This window comes from Bos indicus x Bos taurus, chromosome 10, assembly GCF_003369695.1.
Source record: "Bos indicus x Bos taurus breed Angus x Brahman F1 hybrid chromosome 10, Bos_hybrid_MaternalHap_v2.0, whole genome shotgun sequence".
NCBI lineage: Eukaryota > Metazoa > Chordata > Mammalia > Artiodactyla > Bovidae > Bos > Bos indicus x Bos taurus.
The window spans coordinates 45,385,243-45,408,247 of record NC_040085.1 but is presented as its reverse complement, the minus strand read 5'-3'; the positions used below and the strand labels follow the sequence as shown (position 1 = coordinate 45,408,247).

At 38.3% G+C, this 23,005-nt stretch overlaps 1 protein-coding gene across 3 annotated transcripts in view; it reads right to left on the bottom strand.

Moving 5' to 3' along the window:
* Nucleotides 1-23,005, bottom strand: part of ADAM10 (ADAM metallopeptidase domain 10) — a 143,587-nt gene that overhangs the window by 117,750 nt on the left and 2,832 nt on the right. Inside the window, exon 2 of one of the 3 annotated variants that reach the window (XM_027553891.1) lies at nucleotides 11,696-11,781. The exons of the other annotated variants lie outside the window; for them this stretch is intronic. The gene's annotated coding sequence lies outside the window, so the exon portion shown is untranslated. The remainder of the gene's footprint in view (nucleotides 1-11,695; nucleotides 11,782-23,005) is intronic. 3 annotated transcript variants of the gene reach the window in all.

Genomic DNA, 23,005 nt, shown 5'->3' with positions numbered 1-23,005 from the left:
AAGAAAGGTACAGATGAGTTAACTAAAAAATGGGAAAATTATACCATCCAAACCCTAATCCAAGAAAGCTAGAGTGGCTATAGCACTGTCAAAGTAAACTTCAAAACAAACCCAAAAAAGGAGAGAAACGGATTAAAAAAAGACATTTCAGTTCTAAATCTGCTTCACATAATAGCTTAAACCTATGTGAACAAAAAGCTAACAGAACTGAAAGACAAATTTGTAATTATACCTGGAAATCACAACACTCCTCGCTGAACAAGTAGACAAAAATAAGGACTGAACACTATTAAGCAATTTGACTCAATTAACATTTTATAAAATAGTCCACCCAATCATAGAGTATGTATTTTCACAGGCACATGGTGTATTTACCAAAACAGACCTCAATTCTAGGCCATGAAGTGTATTTCCATAAATTTTTAAAGGCTGAGATCATAGATCATGTTTTCTGACTCTGTTAGTGAAATTAAAATGAAGGAAGTCTTGTTCAGGCTTCAGAAGCAAGAGAACAGGCCTCTGACTCGCTTTTAACCTGCCTGGACATTGCCCAGATACCATCCCAGTCTGCAAGCACAGCAAGTCAGGTAGCACTTTAGATAAGAAAAAGAGTAGGTCTTAGAATTCTTGAGCCCCTGGAGGTCTGGCCAACCCCCTTGGGTCTAAAGAAAGCCTATGACTCACAAGGTGAAGTAAACATCATTGTAAAAAGGGTAAAGTAAAAACCAGAGAAGGATTTTTGCGCGCAAACCATTAATGAAAGCAGTTTGCGGCTTGTGATTATAAGGAGCCACTGAAACAGCAATTTGAAGCCTCACCCAAGGGGTGAGCATACAGCCCAGGACCCCTTCCCAATTGGGACTCCACATTGCTTTTAATGAGGGACTTCCCAGCATTATTCAAGTCTGAATGAGGATCCATTTTGGTGATGTATGCACTATTACTTCTATTGTTTCTTTTCCTTTTCTTTTGGAAAAAGTGAAAGTGTTATTTGCTCAGTCATGTCTGACTCTTTGTGACCCCATGGACTGTAGCCTCTGACTATGGAATTCTCCAGGCAAGAATACTGGAGTGGGTAGCCATTCCCTTCTCCAAGGGATCTTCCCGACCCAGGGATCAAACCCAGGTCTCCTGCATTGCAGCCAGATTCTTTACCATCTGAGCCACCAGGGAAGCCCATTTCTTTTCTCTTAATGACTGAAAGTAGAAATTAAGTTAAATAATCTTCTAGAAAAAAACTGAAATTGTTTATATGTGTAACGAGTGGTTTCTTTTGTTAATGAACTCTTCAAACCTAAAACGAAAGTAAAACTTCTAGAAAACATACCCTGGTGCAATTAAATCAGTAGCAGATATTTGGAAAAAGTCCCCAATATTGGGAACTTAACACATTTCTAAATAGCCCATGGATCAAAGAAGAAATCAAAAGGGAAATGAGAAACATTTTGAATTGACTGCAAAGAACACAAGGGAACCTTATTGGTTGATGTAAAAGTTCTAAATTATTATTATGGCAGTGGTTATATACCACTATATACCTTTCTCAAAATTAATTGCTGAATTTTATTTATGGAAATTATACCTCATAAAATATAAAATCAAGCTAATTACAATTTTTTAAAAGAAAAACAGTGAGTCGAAGTGGCAGGCATGTTGGGTATTTGGCCTTTCTTTTACTTTTTCCCAAGGTTAGAAACTTAAAAAAAAAAAAAAAATCCAGAATCTAATACAATTCAAAATAGTCCAACTTATTAATCCTCCCCTTTGAGAAAAAAATACAATGAACATTCTACTGACCTTCAAGAAGCTATGAAGCATCCTACAATGACTCATTATTCACAACTATATTTTTGTTAATATGACAGACATAAGTAGTAAAAGATGGGGGAAATAAAAGATTAAATGACAATCGGTGATCCCAAGTATGAAAAGAACACTGGGGGAAGCCAAATATCAAGGAAAAGTATCAGCTGAGAAGTAGCTACTAGACCATTTTGAAGAATTTCTTGGCAGTACAAAAGGTCCAATTAAACATTTAAGCTAACAAGCTAAAAGAAAACCTGGAAGCCTACTACTCATCAGACTGTTACCACTGAGATTGGAAATTTGTGTTTGTGAATGTTTGTCCTTACAGAACTAAATCTTCTTCTGTGTACAGTATTTTGCATTTTTGTCACACATAATACCTTGCTATTCATACTGTGATTCAGGAATCAGCTGCCTGGGTTATCTCCTAGGGAACTGTTAGCAATACAAAATCTTGGGCTTGTCTCAGATCTACTGATCCCCAAGTGACTCGGGTTCTACCCAGATGTACCTGATCCCCAGAATGATCTGTATGCATATGGAAGTTTGAGAAGCTCTGCAGCTTTTCTCTATACAGAAATACCCTAACTTCTACCAGCAGCTATATCCTTCTTTTTCTATGTGCTTGCTTTAACCTAAGCCTTTAACAGTATATCATTAGGGCCAGGTACAACCGGTTCTATCATTTAAGCAAGAAATACTTTACCTGATGTGACAGGTAATGTACTGATTAGAAAAAGCTCCCAAATAATATAATACAGGGGTAGACAAACTATAAGCCCAAAGGTCAGTTTGAACTGGTCACCTGTTTTCTCAAAATAGCTCTATGTTCATTCATTTATGTATTTTCTATCACTGCTTTTCAATGGCAGAGCTGAACAAGTAGAGCACTGCAAAACAGGTACCAAATCTACAGAAAGTTACTTAAGCACTCAGCTTTATTACTGTGATTGGTTATAATCATCTTTTCCCCTCCTCTACAATAGGATTTCTAACCCTGAGATCCATGTGCCTCCCTAGGGGATTCAGGAGCACTGCCCCCCCCTCGTTAATATTTACATGCAAATATGAATAAAGGCATGTGTTTATATATATGGTATATATGTATGTTTATAGTTGGTACTTTGCTTCTGCTTTTCATATTTAAATTTTTTATTCATCTATTTATAATTCTTTTTTATTAAACTTACTACACTAGCTAAGACTATGAAACCACATTGAATAACAGTGAGAGCATTTTTACTTTGTTCCTGACTTTAGCCTTTACTTTTCATTATATAATACATTCATAATACTATGCTAAGATTGTTTCTTCCCATTCCTATTTTAGAAATGCAGTATTTTAAAATTCACATGAAAACTAGGCTAAAAGACATTGCTTTAAAAAAAAAAAAAGCTTCACATTTTCAGTTTTAAATGGAAAAATTAAAAAATCCAAAACTATAAACTTTTGTTTATATATCCAAAAAACTGTTTTTTTTTTTTTTCCAAAGAGAACTCAGTTTTTATGGGTCAAGCCAAATGCAATGCCAAGTTGTCCTTGTTACTTTTTTTAACCAAAATAAATAAATCAGATTTGTCCCTGTGACGGGTCAGGTGAGCTGGCCCCTTGGCCTTGTACTGCCCCTCACTCCTGTCCCTCCTCTCCCTCTCTGACCAGCTTTGGCACAGCAGAGAGAAGAATGCTTCGGAGTCTCCATCGTGTTGGAGGGAAGAGGAAAGGTGGTGGCTTGGAGGTGAAGGGAGAGCAGGACCAGAGGAGCAGCCGGTGCCCTGGCTCTGAGCAGCACTTCCTGGCCACATCCAGCCCCAGGTGGTGGAGTGTGCACGGCCCTGCACACAGCCGGGACCCTCTGGAGCAGTGGAAGTGGTCACTGCTGAGTAGACCCTCCCGCTCTGTGCCAGGTCAGTCTCGGGCCATCTCCTAGCAGCCATCCCGCAGCAGTGTCCTTGGTCCACCTCATGGTGAGGGTCCTGCCAGAGCCCACCCACCCCACAAACCCTCAGACAGAGATGGCTCCTGCAAAGGGTTGGGGGCTCAGCTTGGGGAGAGGAGGCCACCCTTGTCCAGGTGCGGGAATCTCCTGCTGGGTAACCAGGACTGCCAGCACAGGAGGATGCGGCATGAGGCTGGTCCTGTGGGGTGAACTGGGGGGACAGGGTGAGGGCAGATCTGTCCCTCCCAGGACACCTGCAAGGGCTCCCTCTCCTCCTCCCGCTCCCTAGTGTCTCCATGAAGGCTGGTCAGCTGGACAGAAGTTGTAGAACCCAGGGAGCATCTGGCTTGAGGGGGCAGCCAAGCACAGAAGGGGGCAACAGCCTGGTTCCTAAGTGAGCACGGGGCGTGTGCAGTACGGATGGGCAGAGGTGCAGGCAGTGCGGAGGAACCATGCTTTAGTTGGAAGCAAGGGGCATATATATATCTATTTTATTTGTAGAAAGTATTCAATTTTTTAAATGGACACTGATAGTTTACTATGTACAAATATATATATATATATACACACACACACACACATATATCCTGACTAGATAAGCTTAAGTTGATTAAACAATGTTTATAAATTAGATGTAATGATAACTAAAACTTCCTATCTTGCTATCAAGCACTTGCTATCTTGCCAAGTCTAGTAGTTGCTCTACAGCTTTTCATTTAATACACCCAACAGACCCACGGGATTTCCCTGGTGGCTCAGACAGTAAAGAATCTGCCTGCAATGCGGAAGGCCTAGGTTCAATCCCGGGATTGGAGAGATCCCCTGGAGAAGGGCATGGCAACCCACTCCAGTATTCTTGCCTAGAGAATCCCAACGGACAAAGGAGTCTGGCGGACTACAGTCCATGGGGTTGCAAAGAGTCAGACATGACTGAGAGATTAAACACAAACCTACACACGGACCTACTAGCCCATTTTAAAGAAAACAGAGGTCTGAGAGCTATGTAACAAATCTAATGTCAGTTTGGTTTCAATGACTTCATAACATTCTACAATAATTGTATTACTCTCATCATAAACAAGGTAAGTTACCATTCACATTTCTGATGGGACTACAAAAAACTGAAAAGAAAAAAAATTACCAAAATAACAGTACATGGCAGGGAACTTTAAAAACCTAAACTGATACCTACCTCTAAGATGCACAAAAATGAGTAATGAAATATCAGAAAAGAATGTGCTTTTTATATACAAAAAAAAAAAATATATATATATATATATATATATGTATGTATACCCTTGATTTCCACAGCTAGTGATTGAAATTGGCACAATTTACTCCACAGGAGCCCATGCCAATCTCCTACCCTTGCACTACTTAGCTCAGTCAGACACCACAAAATTGCCTGTTCCCACATGCAGAGTCTCAACCTACTCAACTGAGATTTGTTCTTATACTTTAACAACCAGTCAAAAAATTCAAGAAGTAGGAACAGAATGCAACTCTATCACTAAATCTTACTGATGCACTTAAATAATCACCCATCTCCTCAACTGTATCTGAACAGACCCGGGCTTCTGACCTACTCATCATCGTATCTCATCTTCCCTTTGTTACAGATTTTCCTGATTCCCTAGTTCCAAGCTGCCTACTTGTCTACTACAATTCCTAATCAGCTACTCTATTCCTTATCCTTGTTACATGCTAGACTCTCCCAGGTTCCAGGAACCTATAAATATAAATGCCCTAATACTAAAAATCATTGCTTCTAAGGACTTCCCTGGTGGTCCAGTGGCTAACACTCAGTGCTCCCAATGCAGGGAGCCCGGGTTCAATCCCTGGTCAGGGAACCAGATGCCACATGCTGTAACCAGAGATCCTGCAATGAAGATAAAAGATCCTGCTGGCTGCAACTAAGACTCAACGCAGCCAAATAAATAAATAAATATATTTTTTAAAATCACTGCTTCAATCTTGAGAAAGAAGAATGGAACTGGAGGAATCAACCTGCCTGACTTCAGACTATACTACAAAGCTACAGTCATCAAGACAGTATGGTACTGGCAAAAGACAGAAATATAGGTCAATGGAACAAAACAGAAAGAGCAGAGATAAATCCACACACCTATGGACATCTTATTTTTGACAAAAGGAGGCAAAAATATATAATGGAAAAAAGACAATCTCTTTAACAAGTGATCCTGGGAAAACTGGTCAACCACCTGTAAAAGAATGAAACTAGAACACTTTCTAATACCACACACAAAACTAAACTCAAAATGGGCTGAAGAACTAAATTCAAGACCAGAAACTATAAAACTCTTAGAGGAAAACACAGGCAGAACACTCTCTGACATAAATCACAGCAAGATCCTCTGTGACCCACCTCCCAGAGTAACGGAAATAAAAATAAACAAATGGGACCTAATTAAACTTAAAAGCTTTTGCACAACAAAGGAAACTATAAGCAAGGTGAAAAGGCAGCCTTCATAATGGGAGGAAATAAGAGCAAATGAAACAACTGACAAGAATTAATCTCCAAAATACACAAGCAGCTCATGCAGATCAATACCAGAAAAATAAATGACCCAATCAAAAAGTGGGCCAAAGAACCAGACAGACATTTCTCCAAAGAAGACATACAGATGGTTAATAAACACATGAAAAGATGCTCAACATCACTCATTATCAGAGAAATGCAAATCAAAATCACAGTGAGGTACCATCTCACACCAGTCAGAATGGCTGCTATCAAAAAGTCTACAAACAATAAATACTGGAGAGGATGTGGAGAAAAGGGAACCCTCTTACACTGTTCATGGGGATGCAAACTAATACAGCCACTATGGAGAACAGTGTGGAGAACACTATGGAGAACAGTTAAAAAACTGGAAATAGAACTGCCATAAAAAAGTGAAAAGTGGAAGTGAAAGTCACTCAGTTATGTCTGATTCTTTGTGACCCCATGGACTATACAGTCCATGGAATTCTCCAGTCAAGAATACTGGAGTGGGTAGTCTTTCCCTTCTCCAGGGGAACTTCCCAACCCAGGGATCAAACCAAGGTCTCCCACATTGCAGGCAGGTTCTTTCAGCTGAGAGACCCAATAATCCCACTGCTGGGCATACACACCAAGGAAACCAGAATTGAAAGAGACACATGTACCCCACTGTTCATCACAGCACTGTTCACAATAGCTAGGACATGGAAGCAACCTAGATGTCCATTGGCAGATGAATGGATAAGGAAGCTATGCTACATATACACAATGGAATATTACTCAGCTATAAAAAAGAACACATTTGAGTTCAGTTCCAATGAGGTGGATGAAACTGGAGCCTATTATACAGAGTTAAGTAAGTCAGAAAGAGAAACACCATACAGTATATTAACACATACATATGGAATTTAGAAAGACATAATGATGACCCTCCCAGGGACAGAGGAGCCTAGTGGGCTGCCGTCTATGGGGTCTGATTCCCAGCCTTTCATTTGCAACTAGGACACAGACATGTAAACTAGTCTTCTGAACTAGGCTCTTCTGGTCAGAAGCATCACTGGAGACCTGGATTCTGAACTGAGCGACTTAGCAGCAGCAATGATGACCCTATATGCAAGACAGCGAAAGAGACACAAGATGTAAAGAACAAACTTTTGAGCTCTGTGAGAGAAGGAAAGGGCAGGATGATTTGGGAGAAGAGCATTGAAACATGTATATTACCATATGTAAAATAAATGACCAGTGCACGTCTGATGCACGAAGCAGGGCACTCAAAGCCGGGCTCTGGGACAACCCAGAGGGATGAGGTGGGGAGGGAGGTGGGAGAAGGGTTCAAGATGGGGGGATACAATGTAAACCTGTGGCTGATTCATGTTGATGTATGGCAAAACCCACAATATTGTAATTAGCCTCCAATTAAAATTAATTAATTTAAAAGAAAAAAAAATCATTGCTTCTCTAATACCAAGTGTGAACCAAGAGAAATCATGAATCAAGAGACATCAGACACAAATAAGAATCCAAGATTCTGTGTTCCCTGCAAATACTACACAGGAAACCTGACCGAGAACACATTTCCTATTGTGATCTTAATCAATTCCCATACTTCTCATACAGTATTCCATTACCCGAAGCAATATTCTACTTGACAGTAATACTGGAACCCTTCTCCATTTTTATCTTCCTCAAAACTACCCAGGTATCCCCAACAGCAGCAGTACACACCATAATTACTCCAAAAGTATCTTGTGAAAAACACCAATACTGCCCTGCCACTCCAATGCCAGGTCTGTATTCCTTAAAACAACTAAGGAAAAATCTGTCATATCATCTGAGAGATGCACATTACTGGCAAAACTTTGCAGGCGTATCTGTCTGCTCAGTTCAGAATCCAGGTCTCCAGTGATGCTTCTGACCAGAAGAGCCTAGTTCAGAAGACTAGTTTACATGTCTGTGTCCTAGTTGCAAATGAAAGGCTGGGGAATCTAAATTAGGGAGGTGGAACTCGTAAGGCTGAAAATGTGGCGAGGTTCAAAAGGTTCTAGACAGAAATCATAACAAATACCTGGCCCCTTAGCTTCCACTCCTGCCCCACTACAGTCTATCTTTCACACAGCAGTCAGAGTAACAATGTTCAAGTAAAGTTGCATCATATCACACTTCTGCTCAAAATCTTCCAGGCCTCACGCTTGAAATGGCCTTCATCTCAATTTATAATTTAAAAATTTAAAAAGTCCTAACCATGGCTCACAAGGTTGACCATGATCTCATAAGGAGCAGTATTCCCCTACTCCACTTCCGTATCAGACTTATCTTCTACCACTCTCCCCTTTCCCTGTGAGCTATAGTCACATTCGTCTCCTGATCGTCCCTCTGCCTGGAATATCTTCCCCCACAGCCAGTATCTTGGCTACCACACTTCATTCAGGTATCCACACAATTTCTTCAGAAGCTTTCTCTGATTACCCTATCTAAAAGCATAAGTCCCAATCATACTCATTCTAATATCCTGTTCTATCTTTCCTGATATTATTTTGTACTGACATATCCCTCTACCACCAGAAGTTCCATGAGAACAAGAACTCTAATCTGTTCAATGATGTACGCTCATTATCTAGATCAGAGTAAGGAAGAAAATAGGCGCTCAGTAAATGTTTGCTGTAAGAATTAATGGATACACTCAATGTTTCACAGAAATTTCCACTTTCACTTGTATTTATCAAAAGAGCAGCCGGTATTTTGCTGCTGAGAGCGCCATAAATCAACCAACAGAAAATGTGACCCTATGATACTCAACCAAGAAGTATCAGAATTTCTAACAGGTTGAGTATTTGCAAAGTGCTATCGGTTAAAAAATAAAATTATTATAAATCTATTTATTAGTTAAGTGTTTTTTCAAATCTTCTATCAACGCTATGGGTGCATTTCATGTATTTGTTTCTGCAATCATCCATGCAGCTTTCATCAGTATTTTGCATGACTTTATAAACTGTCACACAGCATTCCTTTTTGCAACTAAGTTTATCAATAACCATAGAAGTATGTGGTCAACATATCTTACTCCATGTTTCAAAAGTTTAGCACAGTTTAGCAAAAATTATCTTTATTCATGGGCTCCCGATAGCTCAGTTGGTAAAGAATCCGCCTGCAATGTAAGAGACCCGGTTCGATTCCTGCCGGGAAGATCCCCTGGAGAAGGGATAGGCTTCCCACTCCAGTATTCTTGGGCTTCCCTTGTGGCTCAGCTGGTAAAAAATCCACCTGAAGTGTGGGAGACCTGGGTTTGATCCCTAGGTTGGGAAGATCCCCTGGAGAAGGGAAAGGCTACCCACTCCAGTATTCTGGCCTGTTCAATTCCATGGAGTCACAAAGAGTTTTTTTTTCAAATCTTCTATTGACGCTATGAGTACATTTCAGATATTTGTCTCTGCAACTATCCATGCAGCTTTCACCTCTATTTTGCATGACTTTACAAACTTTCACACAGTATTCCTTTTTGCAACTAAGTTTATCAATAACCACAGACGTACACGGTCAACATCTTACTTCATATTTCAACAGTTCAGCAAACATTATCTTTATTTATAACTAAATACCATGAGTTAAAATCCCAACTATGCCACTTATTAGTTGAGTGATCTTGGACAAGTTACCTAACTCTGTGCCTCATTTCCCTTGCCTGTAAAATAGATGAAATAGTAATAATACCTGTAGCTAATAGTGTTGTTATATGGATTCAATTATCTAATATATATAACGAGATTTAGAATAATGTACAGTACGTAATAGGTAAGAATTCAATAAATAATGGCTAAATTAATTAACATGTATTACCTCATTTCACCTTAATAACAACTTTGTAGGGTAAGTATAATTAATCTTAAAATGAGGCACAAAGAGGTTAAGTAAGCAACCCAAGACTACAAAACTTTCGTCTTGCTCTAACATTCTGTGACTCCTAAACTTACCCTAAAATGAAAAGGGTTTTTTTAAAGTTTCATCTTAGTAACATAACAAAGTTTACAAGTTTTATTGAGTAAAATCAGATAACCATGAAGAGATTCTACATTTCCCCTTTTAGGATAATTTTTGCAGTGAATGACAAGTGCCAAGTGTTTTAATAAATATTTTTAAATATTAACAGAAACACAGAGTAGTTGAGAAAAAGCAATTTGGTTTTTAGAAGGAAAATATAACCCATTCAACCTACTAATTTCTTTAATTAACTGGGGATATAAAAATAATGAGCAAAACCAATACAATAACAAAAATGGTATTTTCATTCCATTTTAAAGTCAATTAAAATAAAAAGATTAATTATAAGCTTTGGAAGGTTTGGTTTTTTTTTTTCCAGACATACTCTTAGAAAACTTGGAATTCTCATGTAGTTCATTAAAAAAATGAAATTATTTGGTTCAGTAAACATTCATTTATTCACTCAACACATGTATAGGGCACTTACTATCTGCACTATATACTCTAAGGGCATTGTTTTTAGATGCTGGGAATACAGAAGTGAACAAAACAAAGTTATCGACCTTATGAATCTTTATTCTAGAGAAGGACAGCAGACAGTATAACAAGTAATAATTTAATTTTTTTGGTTTATAAATTTTTCTCATTTTATTGAAGTATATTTGATTTACAATGTTGTGTTAATTTGTTCTGTACAGCAAAATGGCTCAGTTATATATATATCTTTTCATGTTATTTTCCATTATGGTTTGTCACGGGATATCAAGAGAGTTCCCTGTGAACAAGTAAGTAACATCAGATGGCTCTAAGACTGTTACCACAGGGTGAGTGGATAGAGAATGCCAAGTAAGGGTTTTTTTTTAATATGAGATAATCAAAAGACTTCATAATATCTAAGCAAACACAACAGAAAGAGAGCAAAGCATAACAATGTGAATGTACTTAAACACTACTGAACAGTTAAAAATGGTTAAGCTGGTAAATTTTATGTGTATTTCACCACCATGTAACTTTTTTTCACTTAAAAAATAAAAAGGGGACATATGTATACCTCCAGCTGATTTGTGCTGACATATGGCAGAAACCAATACAATGTTGTAAAGCAATTATCCTTCAATTAAAAATAAATAAGTTTTTAAAAAAATACAAAAGAAACAGGGTTGACACTATAGCAATCTAGGGGGAAAACTGGTCCATGTAAAAGGACTGGCAAATACAAAATCCCTGAGACAGGAGCAAGCTTGGCATTTTTTTTAAGAGCTCTGTGTGGTAGGAGCAAAAATAAACAATGGGGAAGCACTTGGGGAGGTGGGGTGCGGGCAGGATAAGCATACATGTACACGATGTGGGGCCTTAAGAGCCACTATAAGGACACTGGCTTTTACTTAAAATAGTAAGCCACTGAATGGAGTTTTTTATTTTTTATTTATCTTGCTATTTTTTTGTTGAGGTACAATTCACATAACATAAAACTCACCATTTTAACCATTTTAAAGTATACAAAGTACCAATGGATGATTTTGGCCAAAGCAGCTTCTGAACAGGATCACAATGACTGCTATGCTGAGAGAACAAGAGAACAGGAAGAAGAGTTAGCAGGTTTTACAGTAATTAAAGTGAAATGGATGTTTATTTGTATCAATCAGGGCAGCAGCAGTGGAGCTAATGAGAAGTTGTCAAAATCTGCATATTCTTTAAAGGAGGAACTGACAGGATTTGCAAGCAGGGTATAACAGAAAACAATGCATCAAGGATAACTCAGTTTTTGGCTTGAGCAACTGAAGAACAGCGCTCCCATCTACTGAGATGGGAAATTCTACAGGAAAAAAGACTGGGTAAGAGGAATCAGAGGTCTGATTTCAGACATGTTTAACTCCAGATGCCCACCAGACATCTAACTGGAGATATAGCTGGGATAATGGAGTCCAGAATTCAAGGGAGAGTCCTGGGCTAGAGACACAAATATGGGGTCACCATCATGCTGTGTGCTGCTGTGCTTAGTTGCTCAGTCATGTCTGACTCTCTGTGACCCCATGGATTGTAGCCCACCAAGCTTCTCTGTCCATGGGATTTTTCAGACAATACTGGACCGGGTTGCCATTTCCCTCCTGCAGGGGTTATTTAACCACAACCAGTAAGTACCAACACAGAAACTACTTCTTCCAAAGGTCTACTGCCATTTAAATTAATATGTGATTTGTGGCCCATAAAAGACTATTATTCTTCCTCTAATTTAAATCCTTTATTCACATGAAATAGATCTGTACAAAAGGAATCATAGCCTACAAAGTCTAGGAGTAAAAAAAAAAAAAAACAACGATGAACAATGAAAAAAAATACTAATGTTCAGTTGTCCATGAATACGGAACTAGACGTTCTTTTATCACTCTGAAATATTACCCAAGCGGGGCAACGTGAATGACTAAAGGTAAAAGGAAGGACTCAACAGATGGCAATCTTTAACTCCTGTTCTCCCTTCAGATAAATGGAATACTCACTGAAGATGTTCTCATCATGTCAAGTCCTTAACAATGGAGAAACAAATCTGTTACCAGACATCAAACCTAGAGTACAGTAAGATGTTTGTAATCTAACATCAAATGAAAATGAAAGGTTCCACTGAGGAAGATTCCTAAACAACTGAAGTTTACCTAGGTGCCAAATACCTTTCCTTTTGAATCAGTACTGATTTTTCTTTTCTGCCTCTAACATGTTATTGAGCCAGGTTCCTCCTTACTAACATCTTCAGCCTAAGAGGTCATAACAATGTGATAACCTCTAGGCTATTATGTTATTGTACCATTGTTTCTACATAATAGCCCCATCCTGAAGTGCAGTTATTCTGTCTTCTATCTCTACTGTTAACCTTTTTTTTTTTTTTTTTTTCACTAAATAGAAAAGCAGACTAACACTGTTTTACTTTGTAGTCCTTAGCTGTGGTTGCCAGAAATCTGGCCTTCACAAAGCATATACTACATTTCCTTGGTACCTAGTACCTACAACCTCCATGTAAAATTTGAACACTTAAAAAATAGAAAACAATTTTCTCAGTTATTTAAAGGTAATGTCCTCAACCTTATTAGATGCATACTGAAGTATTTAAGGGCACCAACTTATTTTAGGGGTTCAGAACAACAACAAAAAAAGAATGTATATATTAAGAGTGGTATAGCAATGTGGCAAAAGATAATCATTAGTAATCTTAATGTTAGCTGGCCTATAAATACTTCCAATCCTTCAGAAAACATACATGTTTTTAAGACTAAAAGTTAGGGGGAAATTAGCAGTATATCAAGCAAATGCCTCTGTGTAAAACTGGTGGAAGAATAATGGGACTGGACCTATAAGACAAACAAAACATATAACTAAGTTTTAAGAAAAACTGGGTAAAAAGTAAAAAGCAACACCAAAAAACTACCTACATACACGAATGGCAGAAAAAATGACCAGCAGGATCAAAGTAGAAAAAATGTAACTTGGTCTCCTTACCACACTGGAAAGCTCAAGGACCTCACTTCCTTTTTACAGAAAACAGTATTTTATTTCCTATAAGTGTTCTCAAAGTCACCAGGATTCTGGTATTTACTAAAGGTAATTCGACTTTAAAAAATGTTTTTCTCTGTATCAGAAAAGTTTTATAATAGTTACTTCTGTAAAAGATGGGGACTTCCCTGGTGGTGCAGTAGGTAAGAGTCTGCCTGCCAATGCAGGGCACACAGGTTCAATCACTGGTCCAGGGAGATTTCACATGTCTCAGAGCAACTAGTCCATGCATCACAACTGCATTCTAGGGCCCACGAGCCAAGGCTAATGAGCCCCTGTCCCACAACTAGGGACGCCCGGGTACCCAAGAGCCAGCAAGGCGCAACTCCTGAGCCTGCATGCTACAACTCCTGAAGCCCAGGCACCTTGAGCATGTGCTTTGCAACAGAGAAGCTGCCGCAATAAGCCAGTGCCAACCCAACCAGAGAGTAGTCCCCTGCTCCCGTAACTAGAGAAAGCCCACATACAGCAACAAGGACCCAGAGCAACCAAAACTAAATAAATAAAAAGAAATATAGTAGGGTGTACATGTCCAAAAAAGTTAAAAACAAAAAAAGATATAACCTATATCTCATCATCCAGAGATTTAATATCTGTCCTCAACCTCTTAAAACAGGAATACATATATAAATTTATCTGTGACAAACTGAAATGGTACTGTGCATAAAATGTTCTCTGAGGTGCTTCTCTCATCTTAATTGTAAATATTTTCTAATGGCAAAAAAAAAAACTTTTAAAGAACTTGACTGACCAAAAGTCAAATGACTCAAATACTAAACATAAAGAGCCTAAGTTACACGCCGATGGTAAAATAATCCAATCTTCGTACAAAGGCAAAATCTGACAACCTCATTATACTTTTTAAAGCATGTGTTTTTTAGAGGCAGTAAAGTTTTTAAGAGTATGAATTCTGGAGCCAGACTGACTATATTCAAGTCCTGGCTTCCACAATTAGTAGCTATAGGGCTTTGTGACCTTGGATAAATTACCCTCCCTGATCCTGTTCCCTCTTTTATGAAATAAGAACAACAGAATCTTATGTCAGTGTTGTGAAGACTGAGTTAATACAAAAAATTCCCTAAAATCATACCTGGAATAAAATAAGTATGCCATAAATGCTAACCACTATGATTATTTTCCTTATTCCACAGGTAGGCAGGAATGGTTGCAAACAAAAGCTTCCTTCCCAACTCCTGAGTCCAAAACCTACAATCTTCTGTTCTAATCAAATTAAATATGATAACAGAGGGGAAAAAAAAAACAGAATGAAAATTTCAATAATGTCAGAAGGAAAAAATAATCAGAGTATATCTTACTGATGGTGGGTATCATCTTTGTGTGGGATAGCAATATTATATAAGGAAACAGACTTTAATTTTTTTCCTACCTTTATCAAACAAAGTTGACAATGCTAAGAATGGAGGAAGAAAATCTGCAAAAATCTTTTGACATTACACATCTCCCTTTATTTATTTACAGAAAAACTCAATTACAATAAATGAGAGGATGTGTAAGAATAAGCTAAGGCTGGCACACTTCCATTCATCAGAAAAATTACTTGTAATCAAGTTGTTTTCTATAGACTTTTCATTTGTGTAATTTTAAAATTAGGCACCAAGAGCACTTTTCCCCAACTATCAAGTGTACTTCCTTCCTAAGGAACTTGAGTCATCAGCTGTGTCTTAGGCATCACACTATGTTGACCAATGCTTCTTAACACTTGATATACAGTCACTCTCATCTTGAAGCACTAAATACCATTAACAAGCTGTTCTCTTGTATGACAAAGGTAGACTTCAAGAACTATAAGGTCCTGTATTTCAGAAATATACTTAAGTTTCTTTACTACAGTCTTAGAAAAATTACTTCTACAATGTGACTTCAAACTTAAGCCACAGTACCTGTTTAATCTTCATTAGAAACCACTCAAATCATTTTCTACAAATATCCACACCTAAGAGTTACAAGTGAAAGCTCAAGACAGGAGAGTATGTCTGAATTGTAAGCATATTACAATATACCCACTTTTTCAGATAGGCTAGTCTCTAAGAATTAAAAATAGTAAAGCTAGATGGCTCAAAGTGAAATCATAAACTATAAATTTTAAAGTAAATCAACCACAAAATATAAAATATCAATAGCTAAAACCTAACAAATGTATTAAATTTCAACCACTTATGAAATACAACTTAAAATTTCAAAAATGGAAACGTGTACATAATTTAGATTTCTATGGTGATTTGAAACACCTTTACACCATATTAAGTAAATGCAAACATAAGTACAGACAAGAGACTATGACTTTTGGCCCACCACACACACACACACACACACACACACACAATGACTTTCAGCCCACCACACACACACAAAATGGCTTCAGCTACCACCCTAAGTTGATACACATCTACCCCACACTTCACACGTTATCCTAAACCTACTCTCATTACCTCGCTCTTCCCCCATATTATACCCCAAACCATCTGCCTCTGCCTCCTTCCAGGAAATCTGATGTGTAAATAAAACAATTCAGCCAAAGATGTTACCAATGACAATAATGGTAGGGAAGGATGGAGTTATGAAAAAGACATAAAGGTTTTTGAGGACTTACTATGAGTTAAAATTCTGAAGAAAATAAATTGTGAAAAGTTAAAGCTGAGTAGAACTAATTCTGAAGAGAGATTTGCAGAGTAAACTGCTGGTCAAAGTATCTTTCACCACAGAAACTAAACCCAGCTAATCCATGGCTTTTCTAGGTTAACAAGAAATTGGTTTGGTTTTTAGATAATCTTTATGGGGTATCAGTCATTTAATCACTCTTATAAATTAACAATCAAATATAAACTCAAAGCTGAAGGAAGAATGGGCAATACTGGGAAAAATTTTTTTTCTAACTGCAGTGCATAGAGCACTCCAAGAGGAAGGCTTCAATAGGATAAGAATATGGGATGCTTAAGTGATTGCCAACATCCGCTGGATCATGGAAAAAGCAAAAGAGTTCCAGAAAAACATCTATTTCTGCTTTATTGACTATGCCAAAGCCTTTGACTGTGTGGATCACAATAAACTGTGGAAAATTCTCAAAGAGATGGGAATACCAGACCACCTTATTGCCTCTTGAGAAATCTGTATGCAGGTCAGGAAGCAACAGGTAGAACTGGACATGGAACAACAGACTGGTTCCAAATAGGAAAAGGAGTTCGTCAAGGCTGTATATTGTCACCCTGCTTATTTAACTTATATGCAGAGTACATCATGAGAAACACTGGACTGGAAGAAACACAAGCTGGAATCAAGATTGCCGGGAGAAAGATCAATAACCTCAGATATGCAGATGACACCACCCTTATGGCAGAAAGTGAAGAGGAACTCATTAAGCCTCTTGATGAAAGTGAAAGTGGAGAGTGAAAAAGTTGGCTTAAAGCTCAACATTCAGAAAACGAAGATCATGGCATCTGGTCCCATCACTTCATGGGAAATAGATGGGGAAACAGTGTCAGACTTTATTCTTTTGGGCTCCAAAATCACTGCAGATGGTGACTGCAGCCATAAAATTAAAAGACGCTTACTCCTTGGAAGGAAAGTTATGACCAACCTAGACAGCATATTCAAAAGCAGAGACATTACTTTGCCAACAAAGGTCCATCTAGTCAAGGCTATGGTTTTTCCTGTGGTCATGTATGGATGTGAGTTGGACTGTGAAGCAAACTGAGCGCCGAAGAATTGATGCTTTTGAAGTGTGGTGTTGGAGAAGACTCTTGAGAGTCCCTTGGACTGCAAGGAGATCCAACCAGTCCATTCTGAAGGAGATCAGCCCTGGGATTTCTTTGGAAGGAATGATGCTAAAGCTGAAACTCCGGTACTTTGGCCACCTCATGCAAAGAGCTGACTTATTGGAAAAGACTCTGATGCTGGGAGGGATTGGGGGCAGGAGAAGGGGACAACAGAGGATGTGATGGCTGGATGGCATCAGTGACTCGATGGACGTGAGTCTGAGTGAACTCCGGGAGTTGGTGATGGACAGGGAGGCCTGGCGTGCTGCTATTCATGGAGTCGCAAAGAGTTGGACACAACTGAGGGACTGAACTGAACTGAAGTGACTTGTAATCAATTAAGATAGCAAGCTATCAGAAATAACAACAAAAAAGGATGATGACAATGGTGGAAAACTTGTGCTAGACAGAGCAGGGTTTTTCAACCTCAGCCCTTCTGACATTTTGGCCAGATAATTCCGTGTTGGACAGGGGCGGGGCGGGGGGAGGGGGGTGCCGCCGTCCTATGAATTGTTAAGATGTTTCACAGTATCTCTGGCCTCTACCCACTAGTTACTAGTAAGCATCCCTCAAGTTGCAACAACCAAAACTATCTATCTCTAGACTTACAGATATTTTGGTGTCTGCTTTGCAGGTACATTTTAACTACACATTAATTTTTCAAAGCTACAATACCACATAAATACTATGATGTAAATTCACAACAGACATTTTAAAAGATTCAATGATTAAGTGACAGAATTGTGTTCAAGAGGAAATTAAGGATTTCTTAAATTCTATTTCCTAATGTGTGGTAATGATGTTCTAGTATTTCAACTTCTATAAATACATTTATTTAACTATATTCTGTAACTAACAGACTCCAAATGAAATTAGGCTTGGAAACATATTTTTAATAATATCTGCACAGCACTTTACAATCTCTTCAGCAATTTTACAAATTTATCCCACTCAATTCTTAGGAAAAGAAGCAAATTATATTCCACCCAATTAAAAAGTATAGGGTTCTACCTGTATTCTTTTGAAAACTAAATCCAAAGTTCAAAGCTGTTAAATACATATGTGTGTGTGTGTATGTGTATATCCCTTTCAATCATTAATGCAAACAAAGATAAATGGAAAGAAAATTCTGCTCCATAAATCATATTTGTACATTTGGCTCAAGTACAGAAATCACATTATTTTCCCCAATTTGTGTCTGAAATAGGAATTTCACAATTCACATATAATCAAAAGTATCAAGCATATTCTTGAACTGAAGAGTCTAATTCCAATTTATGTATCTTTAAATCTAACTTATCCGTCTACCTCAAATTCACCAAACTTCTATCTCTCAACTATCAGGAACAATGCTTCCTAAGTTTTTGTTTTTAATTGCTAAGTCATGTCCTACTCATGTGACCCCAAGGACTGTAGCCCGCCAGGCTCCTCTGGCCATAGGATTTCTCAGACCAGAATACTGCAATGAATGCAGAGAAGGAATGCCATTTCCCTCTCCAGGGGATCTTCCTGACCCAGGGATCAAGCCCAAATCTCCTACACTGCAGGAAGATTCTTTACCACGGTGCCACCAGGGAAGCCTGCTTCCTAAGTGACTAGCCACAAATTGTTGAAGGACTGTGCAAAGTTTTAGCTAACATTCAACAAAAGTATTGCTTCCCTGGCAGCTCAGTAGTAAAGAATCCACCTGCAATGCAGGAGCAGCAAAAGACACAGATTCCATCCTTGGGCTGGGAAGATCCCCTGGAGAAGGAAATGGCAACACATGCCACTATTCTTGCCTGGAGAATCCCGTGGACAGAGGAGGCTGGTGGGCTACAGTCCACGGGGTCTCAAAGAGTCAGATACAACTGAAGTGACTTAGCAACAAAAGTATTAGCATACAAGTCAGACAAAATTCAACTCTAACACACATTCCAACTTTGAACCTTCAATCTAGATTCAAAATCTTAGACACTTTGAACTACAAAGTCTGAGGTCCTCAAAGCTTTATAAAACTACACTCTCCAATACAATAGCCTCTAAGGTCCAAATTCAACACAGAGTGAGCCCTCAATAAACTGTGGTATCTTTACATTAAACATCTGCCAAGTTTTACCAGTTATTCTTCCATAAGATTTCTCATGTACTCTTCTTTATTTCTACAATCACTACCCCAATCCAGGACTCAATCACCAAGTAGCTAATTTATTCCTTACTGTATCATATCCCAACTGCTCAGTTCAGTTCAGTTGTTCAGTCGTGTCCGACTCTTTGCGACCCCATGGACTGCAGCACACCAGGCTTCTCTGTCCATCACCAACTCCCAGAGCTTGCACAAACTCATGTCCATCAAGTCAGTGATACCATCCAACCATCTCATCCCCTATCGTCCCCTTCTCCTCCTGCCTTCAATCTTTCCCAGCCTCGGGTCTTTTCCAGTGAGTCAGTTTTTCCTATCAGGTGGCCAAAGTATTGGAGTTTCAGCTTCAGCGTCAGTCCTTCCAATGAACATTCAGGACTGATTTCCTTTATAATTGACTGGTTGGATCTCCTTGAAGTCCAAGGGACTCTCAAGAGTCTTCTCCAATACCACAGTTCAAAACCATCAATTCTCTGGCTCTCAGCATTCTTTATAGTCCAACTCTCACATCCATACATGACTACTGGAAAAACCATAGCTTTGACTAGATGGACCTTTGTTGGCTCAACCAACCAAAATTCCACAATACCCCATAGTTACCATGGCCTATTATATGAAAAATGAGAGTTCTAGTCATCATAGCCCAGTTAGCATTTCTCCTTATTTCCTACCGTAAACTCTCCATTCCAGGCAAGTAAACCTACATGTATCTTACTACACCTTACGGTATTTTCTTCTATCTCAAAAAGCTCTCTTCAACTGGTTGATGTCCCTCCAGCTTAATAAATCCTCATTTCAACTACAATACATAATTGGAACTCTTATTTTTATATCTTGACATTTATGTCTACTCTGGCAAGCTCAATACTTTTTACCTCTTTTCTCTCTCAAGACTGTGCCTTCATGACTCCTACTAGCCACAGACACACAATAAACACTGATGACTAAAACAACAATGTTCTTACTGTACATGTTCTCTCATTGTTTAGTTGGAACTATAGTAGCTTCAGAATGGAATCACCCAGTATCAAAGGAAGTCTACACTTCCTGAGAACTGTTCTCAGTACTGCTGTTTCTGCAACCTAGCTAGGACAGAACTGTCCCAACTAGTCCTAAGGCAAAGCCTTCACACTGCTACATGGCGGTGTTACTACCTTCACAACTCTAAATGGGATTTTTCTTCTTAACGTTGCCCCCTTTCCCTTGTAAAATAATTGACAGCCAAACTAAGTTTAGCCCAAAACAGTAAGCTGTTCTTATACTAAATCTCAATCATTTAAGATTAAATTCAGCCCCTTTAAAAGGGGCACAGTAAATATGTTTTATAACAACTTTATAAAACTTTATCATTTTATAAAAACTTTCATCAAAAGCACAAAATATTTAAAAAGTCTGGTCCCAGAAACTTGTCATTCAGGAAATAGTCTCAAGGCCAAACTTGTGATCTCTCAACAAAGTTTAAAAAGAAAAAAAAATGGAGTTTATTCTTGGATTTATTACTCAGTTTCATTTTCTCAATTTCAAAAACAGAGTTTATGTTTATAACCAATTCTTAAAAGAAAAAACATCTAAGTTATCTACAGAACTCTCAACCGATTTTTTTCTGAGCCTTATCCCAGCATAAAAAGATGTGGTTTCTTATTTCCTCACTGAGATAAAGAGATGTGGAAAAATTGTAACTATCATTATTTAAGACCTTCCAATTGTTACTATTATGCACACAAGAATTTTTTAAAATATCTAATACCCTAATGCCAGATAAAAAGTATTGTGTATGCCACAGTGTTTATTAACAAATTTCTAGGACCAGAGAAAAGTTAATATTATAAACAATATAATAAAAATTGAATAAGAGGTCCCAATTCAAAAAAAATAATTTTATGGTTGCTGTCGGGACTGCAAGCGGCATGGGTTTGATCCCTAGTTGGGGAACTAAGATCCCACATTTCACACAGCACAACCAAATAAATAAATGGTGCTGTCATGTTTGCAAGATGAAACTGAGGCAAAGACGCAAATAACATATCTACAAGGACTGACGCAAGTAACAAAAATGAGTGCAGCAGGCTAAGCGTACATACAGCCAGCCAGATTGAGGGGAACCACGCTGATTCCCAAGTCCAGTTTAAAGAGGGGAATGGCTACTGCTCTGCTCCAGACAATAGGAATATTTCTGAACAGTTAACAGGATTTTCAAGTCTTCCTCCCAAAATACAGAAATCCATAAACTTCACTCAGAAATTTCCCAATTTGGGACTTCCCTGGTGGTCCAGGGGCTAAGACTCCATGTCCCAGTGCAGGAGGCCTGGGTTTGATCCCTACTCAGGGAACTAGATCCCATATGCTGCAACTATGGATCCCACACGCTGCAATTAAGACCCAGCACAGTCAGTAAATTTTAACCAAAACGAAGAAAAAAAATTTTTAATAAGTTTCCTAATTTTTCAAAGCCCATCAGTAGTTGAAACTTGAAGACACTGCAAATCAAACAAAACACATCTCTAAGGTGATTCAGTCCAGAGAACACCTTTGAACTAACATGTGAAAACTGCTTTCAAAAAGGCATGAGGGGGCAATAGGTAAAAAGTCCAGGTTTAGGTCAAACCGGCTTGGGTTTGACAGTCTAATTCACCACTGAGCAGGTGGACAATGTCAGAAAAAATATTTCTTCAAGTCTGTTTCTTTAAATGTAGAATGTCACCACTCTCTCATACAAGTTGGAAAGTGAAACTTTTAACACAGTATCAGAAATACAGAAGACATTACAAAAATGTCCCTTACTCTCCCTGCTCCACCCTGCAAGTCTGTAAGATAATTTAAAAAATATTAGGTAATAAACACCCTGGAAGATGTTAAACAAGTTATAAAAATGAGATCAGAAAAGAGAGGGGTGCTTGCCATGCCCAGTTCTTTGCTACTCAAAGAGGTCCTTATACACACAGAAAAGATACTGCTAACTAATGGCCTGAAATGGGTCTTCTCAAGATGGTACAGCTAGCTGGATTATCAATACCAACATTAAAAAGATAAAGAGTCACAGCTCCTTAAAGATAAAGACCAAAAGTCTGTCCATTTTATTAACTTCATAGACCCTGACTTGCTGGTAGAAGTGAGAATTAATTTAAGCTTAAACTTTTATACTTTTGGCCAAACTTCCATAAAATTTATTTCTTTAAGAAGCATGCTACAAAGCAAAGCATTTACACCAGACTTTTTAATATAAGAAACATGCCGGGAATTTTGTTCTCAGCTTGGTTTTGATCCCTGGTTGGGAAACTACAATACCCACCAGCCCAGACACCACAGTCAAAAAAAAAAAAAAAAGTCATACTCTAAGAGTTCATTTAAA